We start from the raw sequence: 22,602 nt of genomic DNA, 5'->3' as shown, positions 1-22,602 counted from the left end.
AGGTGTCACACACAGTGCTGGAGTGACCAAGCCACGTCTTGAGGAACAGTTGGAGAAAGTGAGATGGCTGTGGGCTGGGTCAGCCATGTGTTAATGTCAACTCTGTTAAAGGTTTCCCTTATGTTTCAGGTGCTGTGCGTGCCACCTTTGGAACCGGATGAGCACTGAAGGTGAGCTGGGGTGGTAGAGAGTGGGTTCGTGGAGCTGGTGGCTGCTGATCAGCAGAACAGTAACTCTCTTTCTCTCGTTCTTTTAGGTGCCCAAAGCAGTGGTGGCCACAGCATTCAACTCTGGATCAAGGAGGTGAGTGGAACTGGGTGGGGCTCTTTTGAGGTGGTGGGTGTAGTGCAAGTGGTTGTTGATGGCTGAAGTGCACCTTATTGGTGACACTGTTTCTGATTTTCCTCTTTTAGTGTTTGCAGGTGATGAAGAGGAACATGCCCGTCAGACAGCGTGGTGTTTTGCTGGACATAGATCCAAAACCACCATCCCTCAGGAGGGTAAGTTGAGGGACTGAAGTGAAGTGCTGAGGTTGGGAGTTGTTGCAGAAGGGATCTGGAAGTTTTCTGAGCAAAGGCTGGTGTGGGCTGCCTGTCGTTTTAGGCAGTATCTCTGCATGTGATTTTCCTTTGATTTTTGCAGGTGCCACACAAAACCACACGTTGAGGAGCGGTCAGAGAAGGTGAGATGGTTGCGGGCTGGATCATCCAGAGATTTTACTTCGACTCGGTTAAGGGTTTCCCTTTGTTTTTGCAGATGCTGCACGTGCCACCTTTGGGAGGGGGAAGAAAGCTGGAGGTGAGATGGGATGGTAACGAGGAGGCTCGATCTCGCAAGCAGAACAGGAATTTTGTGTCTCCTGGTATTTCAGGTGCCAGAAGCGATGGTGGCCATAACGTGTGGAAGGAGAAGGTGAGCAGGGCAAGTTGGGGGTTATGAGGAGCTTGTGGAAGAAGTTGGTTATTTAGTCGATGTCCTTTTCTGCTGGCGTTGCTGTTTGTTATTGCAGATGCTGAGGAGGAACTTTGTGGTTTTGGGAAGATCCCCGTCAGCCGATGCGGGTTGCTTTGCTGTCCAGTGCTTCAGAGCCCCAGCCGTTTGAAAGGTAAGAGAAAGGGAGGATGGTTGGGGAGGGTCTGTGTAGAGGGGTCAAGGTTAGCAATCGCCGGCTCGGGTTTTAAAGTTACTGTAGGGGAGCGAGCTGTCCAGAAGCGGTGCCCTTTGGGTGGTTCATGGGAGCCTGTCCCTCCCTGGCACGATGCTAGCAAGTTCCTGGAATTGAATGAGCATTGGAGGTGAGGTGGTAGTGCAGGGGTCATGGACCTAGTGTCTTCTCTCAAGCACAACAATAGTTTGGCACCTTTTAGGTGCCCTGAATGACGACGCCTGCAGCATCCAACTCTGGAAAGCGTGGGTGAGTGGGACCCCGCAGGGCTCTTCTGCGAAGCTGGGACATTTGGAAGGGAATGGGGCTGGCCGATGTTGGACTTATTGCTGAATATTCTGGTAGGTGTTTTGGTGTTGTGGTTTATGGCGACAGTGGTTATGTGTGTGTGGGGGGGGTTTTTTGGTTCGTTTTTTTGGTCTTGTGGTGTGATTGATTTTATAATTTATTTTTCTATTTTTTTAAATGCAGGTGGTGAAGGGGAACCTAGCGAGTTGAGGATTATCCTGAGCTGCTCCTGTTTTTTTTTTTCCGGTCTAACCGTGGCTTTGGAGTGCCAGTTCTCTGAAAGATAAGTTGAGGGCCCAGGGGTGGGTGGGAGGGGCTGAGTAGAGGAGTCGAGGTTGGGAACTGCAGGTGGTGTTTTGAAGTTAGTGTAGGGGAAAGGGTTGTCTGGGAGCAGCCCCCTTTGGGTGGGCGAAGGGAACAGGTTGCTTTCCAGTATGATTCCAGCGTGGGCAGGGCAGCTCCAGCCTCGGTGTGTGGGGTTGTGTGTTTTATGTTGTCAGTCCTTGTTGTCTTAGAGCTTCCTGAGGCCTTGATGGTCCTCTGTGTCCTCACAGAGCAAGTCCCGCATCTTGGGCATCCTCCCTGGAAAGCCTTTCCTGATCAGCACGGTGCTAATCAGCAGCGTGTTATTCCACACGACGAGTCAAAATTGCAGATCGGTCTCTGACTTGGAAGGTTCTTGATGGTTGCCTTCTGCAATGTCATTCTCAATTGCGTTGTCATCCGATCTCTGCCCACCCAGGTTCCCTGAGGGGGACTCATTCCCCGCATCCTTGCGTCCTCAGGTCTTGAAGGCGGCTTCTCGGGCACCCGCCGCTTCATTCCCTCGCTTTGCAGACGCATCGCTGTAGGTCTTGTTGCCCAAAAGTCTTGGGTTCCAGAGTCCCTCTTCTTGCTGCGAGTTTGATCTTGAGGTCATGTCTTGTGACTCACGTGGCTGTGTCTCGGGTCAGTCTGTGCCTGTGAGTGTTTGGCTTGGAGCTGCCCTGCCTGCTGCGTAGGATCAGGGGCCATGGGAAGCGCCGTTAACTGACTGACTCTGTGCTGAGCAGCTTCCCAGTGATTTGCATAATCCTGTTTTTCAGATCCCACGTGTCAATGACCATCAAGAAACAGATGGAAGAGGAGAGGAGGCTGCCATCCAAAGGTTGGTCAGGGTGTGCAGTTGGTGGGAAGGTGCCTCCTTTGGCTGCTTGACCGCATTATGGTTTGTTGTCATTTTGAAGGTGGAAGCGGCGAGCGAAGTGGGGTACGGACACCGGAGGTGGCTGCGGCAAGGTGAGCAAAGGCTCGTGGGCTGGAGGAGCAGTTACTTCCCAGGTGTTGTATTATTGGTTGGTCATGAGCATCCCTTGTGGTTTGTGGTTTTTTTCAGGTGCCCTCCTAACCTTGTTTTGGCACCCCAAAGAGGTGGCAGGCAGATGGGTAAAGAAGCAGGAGATGGACATCACAGTGGGCTGCCTGTTGTTGGGGACAATATCTCAGCGTGTGCCTTTTGCTTTGACTTTTGCAGGTGTCACACACAGTGCTGGAGTGACCAAGCCACGTCTTGAGGAACAGTTGGAGAAAGTGAGATGGCTGTGGGCTGGGTCAGCCATGTGTTAATGTCAACTCTGTTAAAGGTTTCCCTTATGTTTCAGGTGCTGTGCGTGCCACCTTTGGAACCGGATGAGCACTGAAGGTGAGCTGGGGTGGTAGAGAGTGGGTTCGTGGAGCTGGTGGCTGCTGATCAGCAGAACAGTAACTGTTTCTCTTGGTCTTCTAGGTGTCCAAAGCAGTGGACATTCAACTGCTTTGACACAGCATTCAACTCTGGATCACGGAGGTGAGTGGAACTGGGTGGGGCTCTTTTGAGGTGGTGGGTGTAGTATAAGTGGTTGTTGATGGCTGAAGTACGCCTTCTTGGTGACACTGTTTCTGATTTTCCTCTTTTAGTGTTTGCAGGTGATGAAGAGGAACATGCCCGTCAGACAGCGTGGTGTTTTGCTGGACATAGATCCAAAACCACCATCCCTCAGGAAGGTAAGTTGAGGGACTGAAGTGAAGTGCTGAGGTTGGGAGTTGTTGCAGACGGGATCTGGAAGTTTTCTGAGCAAAGGCTGGTGTGGGCTGCCTGTTGATTGGGGCAATATCTCAGCATGTGGCTTTTGCTTTGACTTTTGCAGGTGCCACCCACTGCCTTGGAGGTACAAAGCCACGTGTAGAGGAGCAGTTGGGGCAGGCGAGATGGTTGTAGGCCAGGTCAGCCGGGTGTTTACTATCAATTCAGTTAAGTGTATCTCTGTGTTTTGCCAGGGTTTTTTTGGTGTGGGGTTGGTTGTTTTTGTTGGGTTTTTTTGTGTGTTTCGTTTGTTTTATTTTGTTCTGTTTGTTTTTTGTCACCTTTGGAGCTGAGTGTTGGAGGTAAGCTGGGGTGGTAATTTAGGAGGTTCATGTACGTAGTGACTTCTTTCAAGCCAAACAGAGGTTTTGTGCATTTTAGGTGCCCTTCATTGAGTCCTGCAGTGCCTAATTCTGTGATGAGCAGGTGGGTGAGACCTCACAGGACTCTTGAGAAGCTGGGTCTTCTCTAAGAGGTTGGTGCTGGCTCATGTTGGAATTTCTGGTGAAAATTATTATGTGTGGTGATGTGTTTTTTTTGTTTGGTTGGTTTTTTCGTTTTCAACAGATGATGAACGGGAAATGTGTGGCTGCAGGAACATCCCTGTGGATGGTTTTGTCTTTCTTTGCTGACCATGGCTTTGGACCCCTACCACCAAAGACAAGTGGAGGGACTGGGGATGGGCAGAAGGGACAAAGCTGGGAACGGCAGGGAGTGGTTTTGAAGTTAGAACTGGGGAGAGGGCTGTCTGGGAGCAGCTTGCTTTGGTCAGGTGAAGGGGGCAGATGAGTTTACAGCATTGGTTTGGTGTGGGCAGGGCAGCTCCAGCCTTTGTGTGTGGTGGTGTGTACTTTGTGCTGTCTCTCTTGAGTGTTTTATAACTTCCTCATCCCTCGATGTCCTCTTTGTCCTCGCAGAGCAAGTCCCTCATCTTGGGCATCATCCCTGGAAGGTCTTCTCTCATCAGCACAGTCCTAGTCAGCAGCATCTTTTTCTTTCATGACAAGTTAAACACATGGATTATTCTTGCATCTGGGAAGTTTCTTGATGGTGGTATTCTGAAACACTTTTCCATATTAATCAGCATCTCTGGTCATGGATTTTCGCAGAGTAGCACTTGTTCTCTACATCCTTAGGTCTTGAAGCCCGGATTGTGGGCATCTGTTGCTTCAGCCCCTTGCTTCACAGCTGCTTCGCTGCATCTTGCCCAACAGTCTTGGATCCCAGAGATATTCTTCTTCTTCCTCCGTGTTCTCTTGTGACCAAGTCTCATGATTTGCTGGGCTGTGTCTGGAGTTAGTCTGAGTGTTTGGTTTGGAGCTGCTCTTCCCAGAGTTATAAGTTTGGGTTTTTTTGGAAGAGCCCTAAAGGACTAGTCCAGCACTGTTGGGCAGTGTTCCAGTGACTTGTGCATCACTGTTTTTCAGATTCCATGTGACAAGGATGTACATGAAAGAGCAGGAGGAGAGAAGAGCACCACCCAAAAGTTAGTCGGTGTTGGAGTGAAGGTCCCCCTCCTGGCTACCTGACCACGTTATGGTTTGTTTGTCCTTTTGAAGGTGAGAGCAGCCAAGGAAGCAGAATATCTGTTCCGGAGGTGGCTCTGGCAAGGTGAGCAAAGGCCGGTGTGCTGGAGGAGCAGTTATTTCTCGGGTGTTTTATTGTTGTTGAAGGCATTGGCATCCCCTGTTTTTTGTGTTTTCCAGGTGTCCTCCAAACCTGCTTTTGGCACCCCACGAGGACGGCAGGCAGATGGGTGAGAGGCTGAGGCACTACCTCAGCACGTTCCTTTTGCTTTGACTTTTGCAGGTGCCACAATCATCCTGGTAGGGACAAAGACACACATTTAGGAGCGGTTGGAGAAGGTGAGATGGTGGTGGGCTGGGTCAGCCATGTATTTTACATCAAGTCACTTAAACGTTTCCTTTTGTTTTTGCAGGCGCTGTGCGTGCCACCTTTGGAACCGGATGAGCGTTGAAGTTGAGTTGAGTTGGTAGCGAGGGGTTCATGGGGCTGGTGACTTCTGATCAGCAGAACAGGAACTCCTTTCTCTTGGTGTTTCAGGTGCCCCAATCAATGGTGGCGATAGCGTTCAACTCTGGAAGGAGAAGGTGCGTGGTATACCACGGGGCTCCCTCGAGGAGGTGAGTGCAGCAGAAGTAGCGTGCGTCGGCTTAGGTGGGACTTGTGCCAGCGCTGTTTGCGATCTGTGGGTTGTGTTTTTTCCTTTTTTACGTCTAGGGGACGAAGAGGAACCGTGCGACTGGAAGCACATCCCAGTCAAACAATGTGGTTTTCATTACCGACCATGGCTTTGTGCTGCTGTCGCTCTTGAAGATAAGTTGAGGGCCCAGGGGCGGGTGGGGAGGGGCTGAGCAGAGGAGTCGAGGTTGGGAATTGCAGGTGGTGTTTTGAAGTTAGTGTAGGGGAGAGGGTTGTCTGGGAGCAGCCCCCTTTGGGTGGGTGAAGGAACAGGTTACTTTCCAGTGTGATTCCAGCGTGGGCAGGGCAGCTCCAGCCTCAGTGTGTGGGGTTATGTGTTTTGTGTTGTCAGTCCTTGTTGTCTTAGAGCTTCCTGAGGCCTTGATGGTCCTCTGTGTCCTCGCAGAGCAAGTCCCGCATCTTGGGCATCCTCCCGGGAAAGCCTTTCCTGATCAGCACGGCGCTAATCAGCAGCGTGTTATTCCGCACGACGAGTCTAAATTGCAGATCTGTCTCTTGACTTGGAAGTTTCTTGATGGCTGTCTTCTGCAATGTCATTCTCAATTGCATTGTCATCTGATCTCTGTCCATCCAGCTTCCCCGAGGGGGACTCATTCCCCACATCCTTGCGTCCTCGGGTCTTGAAGGCAGCTTCTCGGGCATCCGTCGCTTCGTTCCCTCGCTTTGCAGACGCATCGCTGTAGGTCTTATTGCCCACAAGTCTTGAATTCCAGAATCCCTCACAGGACAAGTAACATTGAACATCATCCCAATGGTGCTGAACACATTTAGTCGTCATCATCATCATAGTGCCATCTGGATCCTTCTTTTCTTGCATCTTGCAAATTTCTTGATAGGCATCTTTTGTAATCTTCTTTATGAACGAATGAGCATCTCTGGTCGTAAATTTTCCACATTTGCAACCTTGTCTCTGCATCCTTAGGTCTTGATGCTAGTCTTCTTGTACGTCTGATATGTTATTTTGAAGAGTAATTATTGTAAGAGGAAGTGTTCTATGACACTTGATGTCACCATGGGGCCTCCTTGCCTCACCCTTGCATCCCTGTAGATCTTCTTGGCCAACTTCTTGGAGCCCAGAGTAATTCTTTTGGGGAGTTTTCTATTAATGTTTAATCTTGTAGTTTGCAGTGGTGTGTCTTGGGTTGGTCTGTGTTTGTGGGTTTGGCCTGGGGCTGCTCTGCCCAGATTGTAGAGTTGGGGATATTGAAGAGCCATAAGGGTCTCTGGTGATGTTTGCCTTGAGTTTTTAGGCCACAATTTTACAGCGATCTTAGGTGGAGCAGCCATACTCAGGCTGGGTGGGCAGTTGCTTTGATGGTGTTTGAAGGTGATGGGACCCTCATGAGAGGGTTTTTCCTGTGCAGCGCAGGACATCGACCCTCTCAGTAGTTAACGGTTGTATGTGTATGGGTTTAAAGTTGTGGGGCTGTGTTTATTAATGGCATGAGGGTAGTAGTACTCTAGATGGGGTTCCTAACTGGGATGGAGATGTCTGGAATTGTCTGTCCATTGTTCAGCGTTCCAGTGACTTGTGTAACACTTTCTTTCAGATGCAAAGGACAAATATGCGCTTGTGAGAAGAAATGAGGGAGCAGAGTGCAGTCAGGTCAGTCAGTGTGTAGTGCTGGAGGGATTGTGCTTCTGGTAGCTACCTGATTACAGTGTGTGTTTAACTCATTTTGAAGGTAGAAGCAGTAAGCGAAGTGGGATAGTCACTGAAGGTGACTGGGGTGAGGTGAGTGATGACTAGTGGGACCAAAGAGCTGTTATTTTTCGGGTGTGTTGTTGAAGTTCAAAGCATCAGTTGATGTTTATAGGTTCTATTGTAGTCACCATGTGACAATAAGAAAATTGCAGAGGCTAGATATGCAAATTGGCAAGGTAAAGGAGTAAGAGACGGGAATTGTTGCAGGCAGGGTGCTGTTTGAGGCAGCATCTTGGTACTTTCCTTTTGTTTTTTGCAAATATCCTAAGCAGGCTCACTGGGACAAAGCTGCTGACTATAGCAAGTAGTCCGAGGCAAGGTCAGTGTCAAAGAGCAGAGAATAATGTGGCTACTCAGTGAAGCAGTTACTTTTTTGCATGAACTTTGTAGGCCACTTTTGGGACTGGATGAGCATTTGAGGTGCGCTGGGGTAGTAGCGAGGATGAACATGGAGCTGGTGACTTCCTTCAAGTATACCTGTCATTTTGTCTCTTGGTGTAGACTGGGTTCTACAAACAATGACAGATGCAGTATCTGGCATCGAATGGGTACAGAGCAGGTGAGGGGAAGCCCATGGTGCTAATCACAGAATTACCTCTACTAGAAAAGACCTTCAAGATCATAGAGTCCAACCATTAGCCTTACACTGACAAGAACTTAAGCCATATCCCTAAGTTAAGCTATTTCTATATGACTTGGGGGGTGTCTTTAGGGATGATGAGTACTTCAAGGGATGGCGAAGGAGGTTGTCACAGAAGAGGTTTGCCAACCCATAGGATTCTTCCGGATGCTTCCTGCTGGCACTCTGCTGCTTTTTTTTTTTTTTTTTTTTTTTTTTTTTTTTTTATGAAGACGAGCCTGGTGATTGCAGAAATATACCAGTTACCTGATGTGCCTTTTCTTGAGGAAGGAATCTGATCCCTGGCCTGCTGCAAGCTAAGCTGGGAGACCAGGAACAACTGCCCTCCAGCATGAATATTGATAGAAGATGGGAAGAGAGAGTCCAAAACAGAAATGCCTCTCATTCAAAGATGTTGCATTTTGGAAACTCCCCATCAGAGCAGATCCCAAAAGAGTCTGTGGAAGTCACCGGCAACAAGACTCTTTCCTCCTTCAAAAAAAAAAAAAGAGGTGGTCATTCTCAAGAGGGAAGCACAGCACATCTTTCTCAAGTTGATGGTGTTTCTGGCTTTGTGGTTCACAATTGCAGCAGCTGAGATGATGAAAATGCATTCCTCTGCACATTTTGGTACATCCAGATGTATTAACAAAGCAGAGAGTCCTTTTTGGTAAGTTTATATACTGCAGCAGTGGGGATTTGTTTGACTCCTGCAGTTTTACCCTCCCTTCTCTCCATCATCCTTCAAAAATTAAAGCCAAAGAGTTACCACAGATTTTTTTGTATCATAAATGTAACAAAAGCAGTTGTATAAAGTACAAACTGCATTGTTTAGACGCTAACAGCCCCATAATGCTTTAGATCTCATATATTACCTAGTTTAGATAATTTTCTATTCTGAATCTTTGAACAGAGAGACAGCTGGATGCTGCAGGTATCTTTTGCTGGTGTTTTGATGGAGTGCTCTGAAGTACTTTGTCTCCCTCTAAATGGGGTATTTCCCTGGGGGTTTGGTAGCATCTCCTTTGGGCAGCTCTCCCTCCCGGTTGTGTAACACACAAAAAATTCCTGGTCAAATTATCCCCGTGTTTGAGATAGAAAACGTAATGGTATCGGTTAACAGTTGTACAAGTTACATGAATGCAGAAAGGAAGTGAAATACTTGCCTATAGAAGTATTTAAATAGGATACATATAAACATGTGGACACCTCATGAGCAGATGGTGAATTTATTTTTTTACTTTCAGGAGTCGTTTTTTACTTTCAGCTTTGCTGTCTAAGCAGGATGCAAGGCCGCTACTGTTGCAGTGTGTGTGTAGGTGTCTCTTGTGATACAAGTAGAGGCAGCCATACAGGGTTCTCTACGCCAGCAATGGAGTAGGGAAGGATGGAAGCTTTTTCTGCGCCCAGCAAGAGCGTTGCTTTGATGTTACGAATGTAATGACAAATCCTGCCTAATAGTCTTCAGAGATGTGTTTTAAGCACTGGAGTTACAGCGGGGAGGGGTAAAGGGCTGTGAGGGCTGTCAGGGTGTCTGGTAGAGGTGAGGGGGGAGTGTGGGACCAGGAGGGACAGGGGATATTTTGCTCCAGGGAGTCTGTGTGAGTGTATCAAAGCTGATGTATAAGTCAAAGCAGGTATTAGATGTGTAAATGGGTATTTAAATGCTTGCCGGCTTGCTGACAGACACCAGTCCTCTAGCAACTGGAAACAGCACGTGAAGCAGCCAAACACACTCTCTATTTTGGACCTTTAGAAACCAGATGTTCCCCATTACTCAGCTGCACTCCATGTCCTTTTTTTGTCCTCCTGTAACCAGAAGCAGCCAGACAGTCACTGTTCTCTGTAGTGAAATGAGGTAACCAGGTGCCACTAATTGCCAGGTAGAGGGCATGAGCTTGTGTTAGGCCCACCTGTGCCTGGTTAGGGCAGGCCCCAACTGGGCATGAGCAGGATTAGGGGGCCAATAAAAGGTGAGGCCTGGAGCCCAATCTCAGCTCATTCCTGAGCAAGCCAGCAGAAAGGTTAGCTGATCCCGGAGCAGTAGCTCCGAGCCAGGCTAGGCAACCCTGAGGGCAATAGACTCAGAGCACTCTTAGTGAGTTTCTGCTGGAACACCTGTTTGCCCTAAGAGACGTTCGTCTTGCAACAGTTCTCACTTTTGGTCCTCCAGCAACAAGGTAAAGTAGGGCTTAATGGATAAGAGGTAATGGGGAAATTCTGATTGGACATAAGAAGTTCATTTTTCACCATGTGGACAGTAAAAGATGGGAATGGTCTCCCAGGAGAAGCAGTAGATTCCCCTACGTTGTAGAAAGTGTTAAGACATCGAATCCATAGCATTATGTAGAGGGATGGACCAGATGCTCTTTGTGGGCCCCTTCCAACACGAGTGATTAAATGAATCTATGAAGTAAGAGAAAAGTGACAGGTTTTGGCGAAGATCAGAGGATCTGCCAGATGGCGTGTTTCTACGCTCAGGGGACATTGGGGGTTCTTAAATTTTTAACTTCCAGTTTGTCCGAGTTGCGGAGACTCGTTTGTAGTTTTTCGCTGAAAAGATGGCCGACTTCCGGTAACAAAACGTCCGACTTCCGATAAAAAGATGGCCGACTTCCGGAGACTCGTTTGTAGTTTTCCGGAAAAAAGATGGCCGACTTCCGGTGACAAGATGGCCGACTTCCGGAGACTCCTTTGTAGTTTTCCGGTAAAGGGATGGCCGACTTCCGGAGACTCGTTTGTAGTTTTCCGCTGAAAAGATGGCCGACTTCCGGTAACAAAATGGCCGACTTCCGGAGACTCGTTTGTAGTTTTTCGCTAAAAAGATGCCCGACCGCCGGTCAATGGTTTTGTATCTTCTTATATTCAGTGCGTGGCAGCGTGTATTGGGGTGTTCAATTCTTAACACGCATCGGATTGTTTGGTTTTTGGAGACAGCGCATCTGACACGTAGGACCAATCGTAACCTTGTTATGTGAGGTAACAAGGGAAAAGTGTGAGTTTGCAGAAGTGAACAGCAGGCTGATTTGGAATTAACAGAAGAGGCTTAACAAAAGGTTTTGGATTTATGATCCTCACAAATAAGAAGAGATCTCAAACAAATCTGTAAACGGGTTACACAGAACTTGGAGCCCAGGGGAGAAAATTACCAGAAGCAGAAAACAACTCCACTTTGAGAGTTATCAGTGTTATAAATTACTGACTCAATATTCTGTTAATAGTTGAATTTAATTAATAAAATTGCAATAAGCAAAACAGCGCTGGGTGCGTGGGGAGTCTCCGCTCCACTCGCATGCATGCCTTAAAGTTTAATCTTTTATCTTACATTCCATACCTTAATACACATTCATATCTATTCTAATGCGTATTCATGACTGTTCTAGGAATAGGCTGGATTATGTTTATTAGTTCTTGTGAGAAGCAGGCCTTCAAAGGCGCATGCCCACTTTATCTCTGGGGATCTTTTTGACCCCCATCTGGTGGTCGTTGGATGAAGTCAGTGTCTGCCTCAGTTTCCCCTCTCGTTACCCTTCGATTCCGCACATGCGCTCCTTCGCTCTTTCCTGTGCAACGCTCTGCAGTCAGAAGTAAAACCACCTTAAATTGCAACGCTATGTGGTGAGCAGCAAAATCAGCTTAGATTAGCACAACACGATGTACGTTGTAGTGTTTTCAGGGTACTGAAACTGTGGATGTCTTGTTTCTTGTTCCCTTAAGCTTTTAGTTACACAAAGAACAGTTATATTTCATTTTAACGAATTCCTACGTTTGCATATTTCACAATATTGAAGACAGATATATTGTTAGTACTCTCGAAGTTGGGTTAGCAAACACTTCATAATTATTTAACATGAATTCACAAACATCTACTACATTAGCACGTTTTTGGGCTGCGCTAGAACTAGAACAACTCACAGTAGGATATAAAGTGGCTCTGTCTGCCATAATTCCTATCATGCAATGGGTCAAACATATTCAAGATAGAGCCAAAGTGGGAGGCTATGGTGTGGCTGCCTTCCACTAGCAGCTAGCCACTGCCACCCATGAGTAATCAAGAAGTAAACCCTGATTTTGCACTCAAAAATGAATCTTTAATGAGGTTTGAAAAAAACTTGGATCTATTAACTCATCCTGAGACGGAGCACATTTGGTTTACTGGGAGATCAGCTAAGTATGTAGGAGGAAAAAGGTTTGTGAAAGCAGTAGCTTACCCTCCCCATTCTGAGAAATTTTTTTCAAACCACGAGAGAGTGCAAAAGCAGCCAATATACTGAATTGTCTGGGCAGATATTTTAGGTAACCACCAGTAACATGTCTAGGGGAGATAGTTTAGGCAGCCCTACGATCTGCGACTTGAGCCCCAGCCAGGCCCCGGTTTCGGTCGTTACGGGGCGTAAGACCGGACGTTTTCACGTTAAGAAAAGCGCAAGTCCTTCGGACTATCAGCAATGGGATACTCGAAAAACTGGACCCTTTCTGCCGTCCTCACCTACAAGAGGACGCACCGTGTAGGATTTCCCAGCTGCTGGGAAGGGTTGTCCGTGTCCTCGTCACAACCAGGGCTCCCCAGCAACCGCAGATCCAGGCAAAGTCGAACCACTACGGCAATCGGTGACACGTCTTTCTTACTCTTTATCGCTGCGTCTGTATAGAAACAATTAGATGAGTTGCTGTGTTTTGCTTTGACTTTGCTATCGCACTTGAGTTTTGTTGTTTGTTTCTGCACTTGTTCTCTTATAATTTATTACATCAGTAAATATAAACTAACTTCTTTATTTGGGTGCCTGTGTCTTTTGCGCTGACCCTGCCCATCTGGCAAAGTATCATATTAAGTAGCAGATCTATATAGACCTCAGGACACTCTCAACTGTTCTTGAAATCTAGTGACACCGATGCCACGTGAAACGCCAAGGACAGACTGATAGAAAAGCAGCGCAGCAAGCCCCTCCCCCCTCGAGAGCCAGATAAGTCCACAGGACAGGGAGACGGCAAAATGAAAGCTGAATTTCAGGAACTAGAGTTCCATATGGAGACCAGGAAGCAAACGGATCAATTTATTGGGGGATGGCAGCAAACCGTCAGAACTTCAGGTTCAGATGAAACAACCAGTGAAATCAAAGGCACACGCAGAAGAGCCAAGAGACCAATCACCCTGGGGTAAGACGCATTTTAAAGAAACCCTTTATACAACGGGACGGGTGTGCATCATGCCGACAGGTACCGAGGTATTAAAAGGCAGAGATAAAATACACTAACTCTGGGGCAGAGGGAGAGTATGAACTCCGCTTTACTGCCAGGGGCAAAGACCACATCCAGCCACACCCAGCATCCTCTCCGAGGAAGCGTTCAGAAAGGGACGGGGGTCCGGTCTCCCCCTCAAGGCTCTGCCAGAGGGTCTTCCCGGACTCTTCTTCAACATTATTGCCCATCAGAGACCTCTCATTCAGGGCACCGCTCCTTACGAGACCATCCTCACGCCGCCCCACACCCTTCCATCTCCGTGGTGCTCTTTTTAGCTCTCTTACTGAGGCAGAATTCTTCTTCAGGACATCTGTACATCAACTGAACACATAGAGTTTTTCCTCGTGTCCCAGAGCCGCCTTTTACCTCTCTCACAGCACCCTTCTTTCACCACCATACCTCCGGAGGCCAACCTCACGCCCCCCCCCGGTCGGCGTCCCACAGCCACCTTCCGGCTCCGTTGCGCATTTTACGCCTTTTTCGCTCTACGAGAAGCTCTTCTGACGCCGTCTGTCATTCGGTTCCCAACATCCCAGGGATGCCTGTACTCTATTAAATTCCCCTCCAGACTGCTGCTTGTGCCCCTCAGCTTTCTTCAGTATCTTCTATCCAAAAATGACTCCTCTAACAGAACGCTGCCTTCCACTTTTAGCTTTGTTGCATAGCTCTCACCCTTCTCAGTCTTTCAGGAGACTTTGTGAGTCCATATCTGTGACCCACCCCACTTGTTCTTTCCTCTCTTCTGTCTAATCCAAGCCTCCAATGACCTTTACTCTGTTAAGGTTCCCTGTGGGTTAAATTTTTACCTGGTCACGTCGCTGAAGTAACAATGTGAGAGAAAAAAAACCCAAATTCCTCAGCCGGCATCATAGAGTTTCTCCGCTTGTCCCATAAACTGAAGAAAGAGGAGAAAACTGACTGCTTCTCCTCTGGCTGCTTTTATACCTTGTGGTAATCACCACCTCCCCTTTCCCAGGGGATTGTGGGAATAGCTGTGGGCGGTGCTTGTGGTATATAAGCCACAGCCTTTGGCTAGGGTCTTCAGTCAGCTCTTGGGCTTCTCTGAGGTCAGAGCTCTCCTACTCCTGGAGCTGACTGCAGCTGTTGAGCTGTCTGGGCTGTTTGGGAAGACTCTTTAAGGTAAGAACTTTAGAACCACCGAAAGTTAGAGCTCTTTATAGCAAGAATATGCTTGCATGCAAATTTTTTTTTTTTTCTATTTATTATTTTTTTTTTTTTTCTATTTATTACTTTTTTTTTTTTTTTTTTTTAATGCAGTTGTTGAAGAGGAACCTTAAAACTGCAGGAACGTGCTAGTCAGAAAACGTGGTTTCGTTGCTGGACATAAATTTAGACCCACAGGCCTCTGAAAGCTAAGTACAGGAACTTGGTTGCAGAGGGGCTGAGGCTTGGAGTTGCAGGAGGGATTTTGAAGATGGCATCTGGGAGAGGGCTGTCTACAATCAGCCCCCTTTGAGTGGGTGAATAGAGTGTGTTAGTTTCCAGGGCAGGGCAGCTCCAGCCTTGGTGTGTGGGGTTGTGTATTTTGTGTTGTCTGTCTTTGTCTTAGAGCTTCCCCTGGTCTTGATGGTCTTCTGTGTGTCCTCACAGAACAAGTCTCGCATCTTGGGCATCATCCCTGCACAGCCTTTCCCCATCATCATGGTGCTGATCAGCAGCATCATCTGTCAAAATTGCAGATCGGTCTCTGTACTTGGAAGTTTCTTGATGGTCGTCTTCCGCAATGTCATTCTCAATTGCGTTGTCATCTGATCTCTGTCCACCCAGTTTCCCTGAGGGGGACTCATTCCCCGCATCCTTGCATCCTCAGGTCTTGAAGGCGGCTCCTCGGGCATCCGTCGCTTCGTTCCCTCGCTTTGCAGATGCATCGCTGTAGGTCTTATTGCCCAAAAGTCTTGGGTTCCAGAGTCCCTCTTCTTGCTGCGAGTTTTATCTTGAGGTCATGTCTTGTGACTCATATGGCTGTGTCTCGGGTCAGTCTGTGCCTGTGAGTGTTTGGCTTGGAGCTGCCCTGCCTGCTGCGTAGGATCAGGGGCCATGGGAAGCGCCGTTAACTGACTGACTCTGTGCTGAGCAGCTTCCCAGTGATTTGCATAATCCTGTTTTTCAGATCCCACGTGTCAATGACCATCAAGAAACAGATGGAAGAGGAGAGGAGGCTGCCATCCAAAGGTTGGTCAGGGTGTGCAGTTGGTGGGAAGGTGCCTCCTTTGGCTGCTTGACCGCATTATGGTTTGTTGTCATTTTGAAGGTGGAAGCGGCGAGCGAAGTGGGGTACGGACACCGGAGGTGGCTGCGGCAAGGTGAGCAAAGGCTGGTGGGCTGGAGGAGCAGTTACTTCCCAGGTGTTGTATTATTGGTTGGTCATGAGCATCCCTTGTGGTTTGTGGTTTTTTTCAGGTGCCCTCCTAACCTTGTTTTGGCACCCCAAAGAGGTGGCAGGCAGATGGGTAAAGAAGCAGGAGATGGACATCACAGTGGGCTGCCTGTTGTTGGGGACAATATCTCAGCGTGTGCCTTTTGCTTTGACTTTTGCAGGTGTCACACACAGTGCTGGAGTGACCAAGCCACGTCTTGAGGAACAGTTGGAGAAAGTGAGATGGCTGTGGGCTGGGTCAGCCATGTGTTAATGTCAACTCTGTTAAAGGTTTCCCTTATGTTTCAGGTGCTGTGCGTGCCACCTTTGGAACCGGATGAGCACTGAAGGTGAGCTGGGGTGGTAGAGAGTGGGTTCGTGGAGCTGGTGGCTGCTGATCAGCAGAACAGTAACTCTCTTTCTCTCGTTCTTTTAGGTGCCCAAAGCAGTGGTGGCCGCAGCATTCAACTCTGGATCAAGGAGGTGAGTGGAGCTGGGTGGGGCTCTTTTGAGGTGGTGGGTGTAGTGCAAGTGGTTGTTGATGGCTGAAGTGCACCTTATTGGTGACACTGTTTCTGATTTTCCTCTTTTAGTGTTTGCAGGTGATGAAGAGGAACATGCCCGTCAGACAGCGTGGTGTTTTGCTGGACATAGATCCAAAACCACCATCCCTCAGGAAGGTAAGTTGAGGGACTGAAGTGAAGTGCTGAGGTTGGGAGTTGTTGCAGAAGGGATCTGGAAGTTTTCTGAGCAAAGGCTGGTGTGGGCTGCCTGTCGTTTTAGGCAGTATCTCTGCATGTGATTTTCCTTTGATTTTTGCAGGTGCCACACAAAACCACACGTTGAGGAGCGGTCAGAGAAGGTGAGATGGTTGCGGGCTGGATCATCCAGAGATTTTACTTCGACTCGGTTAAGGGTTTCCCTTTGTTTTTGCAGATGCTGCACGTGCCACCTTTGGGAGGGGGAAGAAAGCTGGAGGTGAGATGGGATGGTAACGAGGAGGCTCGATCTCGCAAGCAGAACAGGAATTTTGTGTCTCCTGGTATTTCAGGTGCCAGAAGCGATGGTGGCCATAACGTGTGGAAGGAGAAGGTGAGCAGGGCAAGTTGGGGGTTATGAGGAGCTTGTGGAAGAAGTTGGTTATTTAGTCGATGTCCTTTTCTGCTGGCGTTGCTGTTTGTTATTGCAGATGCTGGGGAGGAACTTTGTGGTTTTGGGAAGATCCCCGTCAGCCGATGCGGGTTGCTTTGCTGTCCAGTGCTTCAGAGCCCCAGCCGTTTGAAAGGTAAGAGAAAGGGAGGATGGTTGGGGAGGGTCTGTGTAGAGGGGTCAAGGCTAGCAATCGCTGGCTCGGGTTTTAAAGTTACTGTAGGGGAGCGAGCTGTCCAGAAGCGGTGCCCTTTGGGTGGTTGATGGGAGCCTGTCCCTCCCTGGCACGATGCTAGCAAGTTCCTGGAATTGAATGAGCATTGGAGGTGAGGTGGTAGTGCAGGGGTCATGGACCTAGTGTCTTCTCTCAAGCACAACAATAGTTTGGCACCTTTTAGGTGCCCTGAATGACGACGCCTGCAGCATCCAACTCTGGAAAGCGTGGGTGAGTGGGACCCCGCAGGGCTCTTCTGCGAAGCTGGGACATTTGGAAGGGAATGGGGCTGGCCGATGTTGGACTTATTGCTGAATATTCTGGTAGGTGTTTTGGTGTTGTGGTTTATGGCGACAGTGGTTATGTGTGTGTGTGGGGGGGTTTTTTGGTTCGTTTTTTTGGTCTTGTGGTGTGATTGATTTTATAATTTATTTTTCTATTTTTTTAAATGCAGGTGGTGAAGGGGAACCTAGCGAGTTGAGGATTATCCTGAGCTGCTCCTGTTTTTTTTTTTCCGGGCTAACCGTGGCTTTGGAGTGCCAGTTCTCTGAAAGATAAGTTGAGGGCCCAGGGGTGGGTGGGAGGGGCTGAGTAGAGGAGTCGAGGTTGGGAACTGCAGGTGGTGTTTTGAAGTTAGTGTAGGGGAAAGGGTTGTCTGGGAGCAGCCCCCTTTGGGTGGGCGAAGGGAACAGGTTGCTTTCCAGTATGATTCCAGCGTGGGCAGGGCAGCTCCAGCCTCGGTGTGTGGGGTTGTGTGTTTTATGTTGTCAGTCCTTGTTGTCTTAGAGCTTCCTGAGGCCTTGATGGTCCTCTGTGTCCTCACAGAGCAAGTCCCGCATCTTGGGCATCCTCCCTGGAAAGCCTTTCCTGATCAGCACGGTGCTAATCAGCAGCGTGTTATTCCACACGACGAGTCAAAATTGCAGATCGGTCTCTGACTTGGAAGGTTCTTGATGGTTGCCTTCTGCAATGTCATTCTCAATTGCGTTGTCATCCGATCTCTGCCCACCCAGGTTCCCTGAGGGGGACTCATTCCCCGCATCCTTGCGTCCTCAGGTCTTGAAGGCGGCTTCTCGGGCACCCGCCGCTTCATTCCCTCGCTTTGCAGACGCATCGCTGTAGGTCTTGTTGCCCAAAAGTCTTGGGTTCCAGAGTCCCTCTTCTTGCTGCGAGTTTGATCTTGAGGTCATGTCTTGTGACTCACGTGGCTGTGTCTCGGGTCAGTCTGTGCCTGTGAGTGTTTGGCTTGGAGCTGCCCTGCCTGCTGCGTAGGATCAGGGGCCATGGGAAGCGCCGTTAACTGACTGACTCTGTGCTGAGCAGCTTCCCAGTGATTTGCATAATCCTGTTTTTCAGATCCCACGTGTCAATGACCATCAAGAAACAGATGGAGGAGGAGAGGAGGCCGCCATCCGAAGGTTGGTCAGGGTGTGGGGTTGGTGGGAAGGTGCCTCCTTTGGGTGCTTGACCGCATTATGGTTTGTTGTCATTTTGAAGGTGGAAGCGGCGAGCGAAGCGGGATACGGGCACCGGAGGTGGCTGCGGCAACGTGAGCAAAGGCTGGTGGGCTGGAGGAGCAGTTATTCTCAGGTGTTGTATTATTGGCTGGTCATGAACATCCCTTGTTCTTTGTGGTTTTTTTCAGGTGCACTCCTAACCCTGTTTTGGCACCCCAAAGAGATGGCAGGCAGATGGGTGAGAGGCCGAGGAAGGAAGGAAGCAGGAGATGGACATCACAGTGGGCTGCTTGTTGTTGGGGACGATATCTCGGCGTGTGCCTTTTGCTTTGACTTTTGCAGGTGTCACACACAGTGCCGGAGTGACAAAGCCATGTCTTGAGGAACACCTGGAGAAGGTGAGATGTCTGTGGGCTGGGTCAGCCATGTGTTAATGTCAACTCTGTTAAAGGTTTCCCTTATGTTTCAGGTGCTGTGCGTGCCACCTTTGGAACCGGATGAGCACTGAAGGTGAGCTGGGGTGGTAGAGAGTGGGTTCGTGGAGCTGGTGGCTGCTGATCAGCAGAACAGTAACTCTCTTTCTCTCGTTCTTTTAGGTGCCCAAAGCAGTGGTGGACACAGCATTCAACTCTGGATCAAGGAGGTGAGTGGAACTGGGTGGGGCTCTTTTGAGGTGGTGGGTGTAGTATAAGTGGTTGTTAATGGCTGAAGTACGCCTTCTTGGTGACACTGCTTCTGATTTTCCTCTTTTTCTGTTTGCAGGTGATGAAGACGCACATGCCCCTCAGACAGCGTGGTGTTTTGCTGGACATAGATCCAAAACCACCATCCCTCAGGAAGATAAGTTGAGGGACTGAAGTGAAGTGCTGAGGTTGGGAGTCGTTGCAGAAGGGATCTGGAAGTTTTCTGAGCAAAGGCTGGTGTGGGCTGCCTGTTGTTTTAGGCAGTATCTCGGCACGTGCTTTTGCTTTGACTTTTGCAGGTGCCACGTAAAACCACGCGTTGAGGAGCGGTCGGGGAAGGTGAGATGGTTGCGGGCTGGCTCATCCAGAGATTTTGCTTCAACTCGGTTAAGGGTTTCCCTTTGTTTTTGCAGGAGCTGCGCGTGCCCCCTTTGGAGGGGGAAGAGCGCTGGAGGTGAGACGGGATGGTAACGAGGAGGCTCGATCTGACAAGCAGAACGGGAATTTTGTGTCTCCTGGTATTTCAGGTGCCAGAAGCGATGGTGGCCATAACGTGTGGAAGGGGAAGGTGAGCAGGGCGAGTCGGGCGTTATGAGGAGCTTGTGGAAGGGGTTGGTATTTAGCTGATGTCCTATTTCTGGTGGCACTGCCGTTTGTTGTTGCAGATGACGAGGAGGAACTTGGTGGTTTTGGGAAGATCCCCGTCAGCCGATGCGGGTTACTTTTCTGTCCAGTGCTTCAGAGCCCCAGCCGTTTGAAAGGTAAGAGAAAGGGAGGATGGTTGGGGAGGGTCTGCGTGGAGGGGTCAAGGTTAGGAATCGCCGGCTCGGGTTTTAAAGTTACTGTAGGGGAGCGAGCTGTCCAGAAGCGGTGCCCTTTGGGGGGTTGATGGGCGCCTGTCCCTCCCTGGCTTGATGCTAGCAAGTGCCAGGAACTGAGTGAGCACTGGAGGTGAGGTGGTAGTGCAGGGCTCGTGGAGCTAGTGTCTTCTCTCAAGCAGAACAATAGTTTTGTGCCTTTTAGGTTCCCTGAATGACGACGCCTACAGCATCCAACTCTGGAAAGCGTGGGTGAGTGGGACCCCGCAGGGCTCTTCTGCGAAGCTGGGACATTTGGAAGGGAATGGGGCTGGCCGATGTTGGACTTATTGCTGAATATTCTGGTAGGTGTTTTGGTGTTGTGGTTTATGGCGACAGTGGTTATGTGTGTGTGTGGGGGGGTTTTTTGGTTCGTTTTTTTGGTCTTGTGGTGTGATTGATTTTATAATTTATTTTTCTATTTTTTTAAATGCAGGTGGTGAAGGGGAACCTAGCGAGTTGAGGATTATCCTGAGCTGCTCCTGTTTTTTTTTTTCCGGGCTAACCGTGGCTTTGGAGTGCCAGTTCTCTGAAAGATAAGTTGAGGGCCCAGGGGTGGGTGGGAGGGGCTGAGTAGAGGAGTCGAGGTTGGGAACTGCAGGTGGTGTTTTGAAGTTAGTGTAGGGGAAAGGGTTGTCTGGGAGCAGCCCCCTTTGGGTGGGCGAAGGGAACAGGTTGCTTTCCAGTATGATTCCAGCGTGGGCAGGGCAGCTCCAGCCTCGGTGTGTGGGGTTGTGTGTTTTATGTTGTCAGTCCTTGTTGTCTTAGAGCTTCCTGAGGCCTTGATGGTCCTCTGTGTCCTCACAGAGCAAGTCCCGCATCTTGGGCATCCTCCCTGGAAAGCCTTTCCTGATCAGCACGGTGCTAATCAGCAGCGTGTTATTCCACACGACGAGTCAAAATTGCAGATCGGTCTCTGACTTGGAAGGTTCTTGATGGTTGCCTTCTGCAATGTCATTCTCAATTGCGTTGTCATCCGATCTCTGCCCACCCAGGTTCCCTGAGGGGGACTCATTCCCCGCATCCTTGCGTCCTCAGGTCTTGAAGGCGGCTTCTCGGGCACCCGCCGCTTCATTCCCTCGCTTTGCAGACGCATCGCTGTAGGTCTTGTTGCCCAAAAGTCTTGGGTTCCAGAGTCCCTCTTCTTGCTGCGAGTTTGATCTTGAGGTCATGTCTTGTGACTCACGTGGCTGTGTCTCGGGTCAGTCTGTGCCTGTGAGTGTTTGGCTTGGAGCTGCCCTGCCTGCTGCGTAGGATCAGGGGCCATGGGAAGCGCCGTTAACTGACTGACTCTGTGCTGAGCAGCTTCCCAGTGATTTGCATAATCCTGTTTTTCAGATCCCACGTGTCAATGACCATCAAGAAACAGATGGAGGAGGAGAGGAGGCCGCCATCCGAAGGTTGGTCAGGGTGTGGGGTTGGTGGGAAGGTGCCTCCTTTGGGTGCTTGACCGCATTATGGTTTGTTGTCATTTTGAAGGTGGAAGCGGCGAGCGAAGCGGGATACGGGCACCGGAGGTGGCTGCGGCAACGTGAGCAAAGGCTGGTGGGCTGGAGGAGCAGTTATTCTCAGGTGTTGTATTATTGGCTGGTCATGAACATCCCTTGTTCTTTGTGGTTTTTTTCAGGTGCACTCCTAACCCTGTTTTGGCACCCCAAAGAGATGGCAGGCAGATGGGTGAGAGGCCGAGGAAGGAAGGAAGCAGGAGATGGACATCACAGTGGGCTGCTTGTTGTTGGGGACGATATCTCGGCGTGTGCCTTTTGCTTTGACTTTTGCAGGTGTCACACACAGTGCCGGAGTGACAAAGCCATGTCTTGAGGAACACCTGGAGAAGGTGAGATGTCTGTGGGCTGGGTCAGCCATGTGTTAATGTCAACTCTGTTAAAGGTTTCCCTTATGTTTCAGGTGCTGTGCGTGCCACCTTTGGAACCGGATGAGCACTGAAGGTGAGCTGGGGTGGTAGAGAGTGGGTTCGTGGAGCTGGTGGCTGCTGATCAGCAGAACAGTAACTCTCTTTCTCTCGTTCTTTTAGGTGCCCAAAGCAGTGGTGGACACAGCATTCAACTCTGGATCAAGGAGGTGAGTGGAACTGGGTGGGGCTCTTTTGAGGTGGTGGGTGTAGTATAAGTGGTTGTTAATGGCTGAAGTACGCCTTCTTGGTGACACTGCTTCTGATTTTCCTCTTTTTCTGTTTGCAGGTGATGAAGACGCACATGCCCCTCAGACAGCGTGGTGTTTTGCTGGACATAGATCCAAAACCACCATCCCTCAGGAAGATAAGTTGAGGGACTGAAGTGAAGTGCTGAGGTTGGGAGTCGTTGCAGAAGGGATCTGGAAGTTTTCTGAGCAAAGGCTGGTGTGGGCTGCCTGTTGTTTTAGGCAGTATCTCGGCACGTGCTTTTGCTTTGACTTTTGCAGGTGCCACGTAAAACCACGCGTTGAGGAGCGGTCGGGGAAGGTGAGATGGTTGCGGGCTGGCTCATCCAGAGATTTTGCTTCAACTCGGTTAAGGGTTTCCCT

General features: G+C 49.3%; 6 long non-coding RNA genes across 11 annotated transcripts; all 6 read left to right on the top strand.

Annotated features, from left to right (window-relative positions):
• On the top strand, nt 1-527 carry LOC139803693 (uncharacterized). 2 transcript variants are annotated; one of them, XR_011729128.1, is made up of 4 exons: nt 1-58; nt 130-170; nt 257-303; nt 423-527. It is a non-coding gene; the product is annotated as an uncharacterized lncRNA (long non-coding RNA). The 2 variants fall into 2 exon arrangements; XR_011729129.1 differs by having other exon boundaries at nt 257-336.
• Nucleotides 528-789: 262 nt separating this feature from the next.
• Nucleotides 790-2,101, top strand: LOC139803650 (uncharacterized). The gene is made up of 4 exons (XR_011729094.1): nt 790-912; nt 1,010-1,105; nt 1,368-1,506; nt 1,637-2,101. It is a non-coding gene; the product is annotated as an uncharacterized lncRNA (long non-coding RNA).
• Nucleotides 2,102-5,361: 3,260 nt separating this feature from the next.
• Nucleotides 5,362-6,370, top strand: LOC139803647 (uncharacterized). 2 transcript variants are annotated; one of them, XR_011729090.1, is made up of 3 exons: nt 5,362-5,419; nt 5,494-5,698; nt 5,796-6,370. It is a non-coding gene; the product is annotated as an uncharacterized lncRNA (long non-coding RNA). The 2 variants fall into 2 exon arrangements; XR_011729091.1 differs by having other exon boundaries at nt 5,392-5,533; nt 5,619-5,698.
• Nucleotides 6,371-16,022: 9,652 nt separating this feature from the next.
• LOC139803397 (uncharacterized) lies at nt 16,023-16,428 on the top strand. Its single transcript, XR_011729000.1, has 3 exons — nt 16,023-16,069; nt 16,156-16,202; nt 16,322-16,428. It is a non-coding gene; the product is annotated as an uncharacterized lncRNA (long non-coding RNA).
• Nucleotides 16,429-16,688: 260 nt separating this feature from the next.
• LOC139803388 (uncharacterized) lies at nt 16,689-20,660 on the top strand. Of its 4 annotated transcripts, XR_011728996.1 has the most exons (5): nt 19,630-19,676; nt 19,750-19,790; nt 19,888-19,983; nt 20,246-20,384; nt 20,516-20,660. It is a non-coding gene; the product is annotated as an uncharacterized lncRNA (long non-coding RNA). The 4 variants fall into 4 exon arrangements; XR_011728997.1 differs by lacking the exons at nt 19,630-19,676; nt 19,750-19,790 and adding an exon at nt 16,689-16,811; XR_011728995.1 differs by having other exon boundaries at nt 19,636-19,775.
• Nucleotides 16,916-17,675, top strand: LOC139803622 (uncharacterized). The gene is made up of 3 exons (XR_011729079.1): nt 16,916-17,004; nt 17,267-17,405; nt 17,537-17,675. It is a non-coding gene; the product is annotated as an uncharacterized lncRNA (long non-coding RNA).
• Nucleotides 20,661-22,602: the final 1,942 nt, after the last annotated feature.

Source organism: Heliangelus exortis, chromosome 16 (genome assembly GCF_036169615.1).
Source record: "Heliangelus exortis chromosome 16, bHelExo1.hap1, whole genome shotgun sequence".
NCBI classification, from domain to species: domain Eukaryota; kingdom Metazoa; phylum Chordata; class Aves; order Apodiformes; family Trochilidae; genus Heliangelus; species Heliangelus exortis.
The sequence above is the reverse complement of the archived record's forward strand: the minus strand, read 5'-3'. Positions and strand labels throughout refer to the sequence as shown.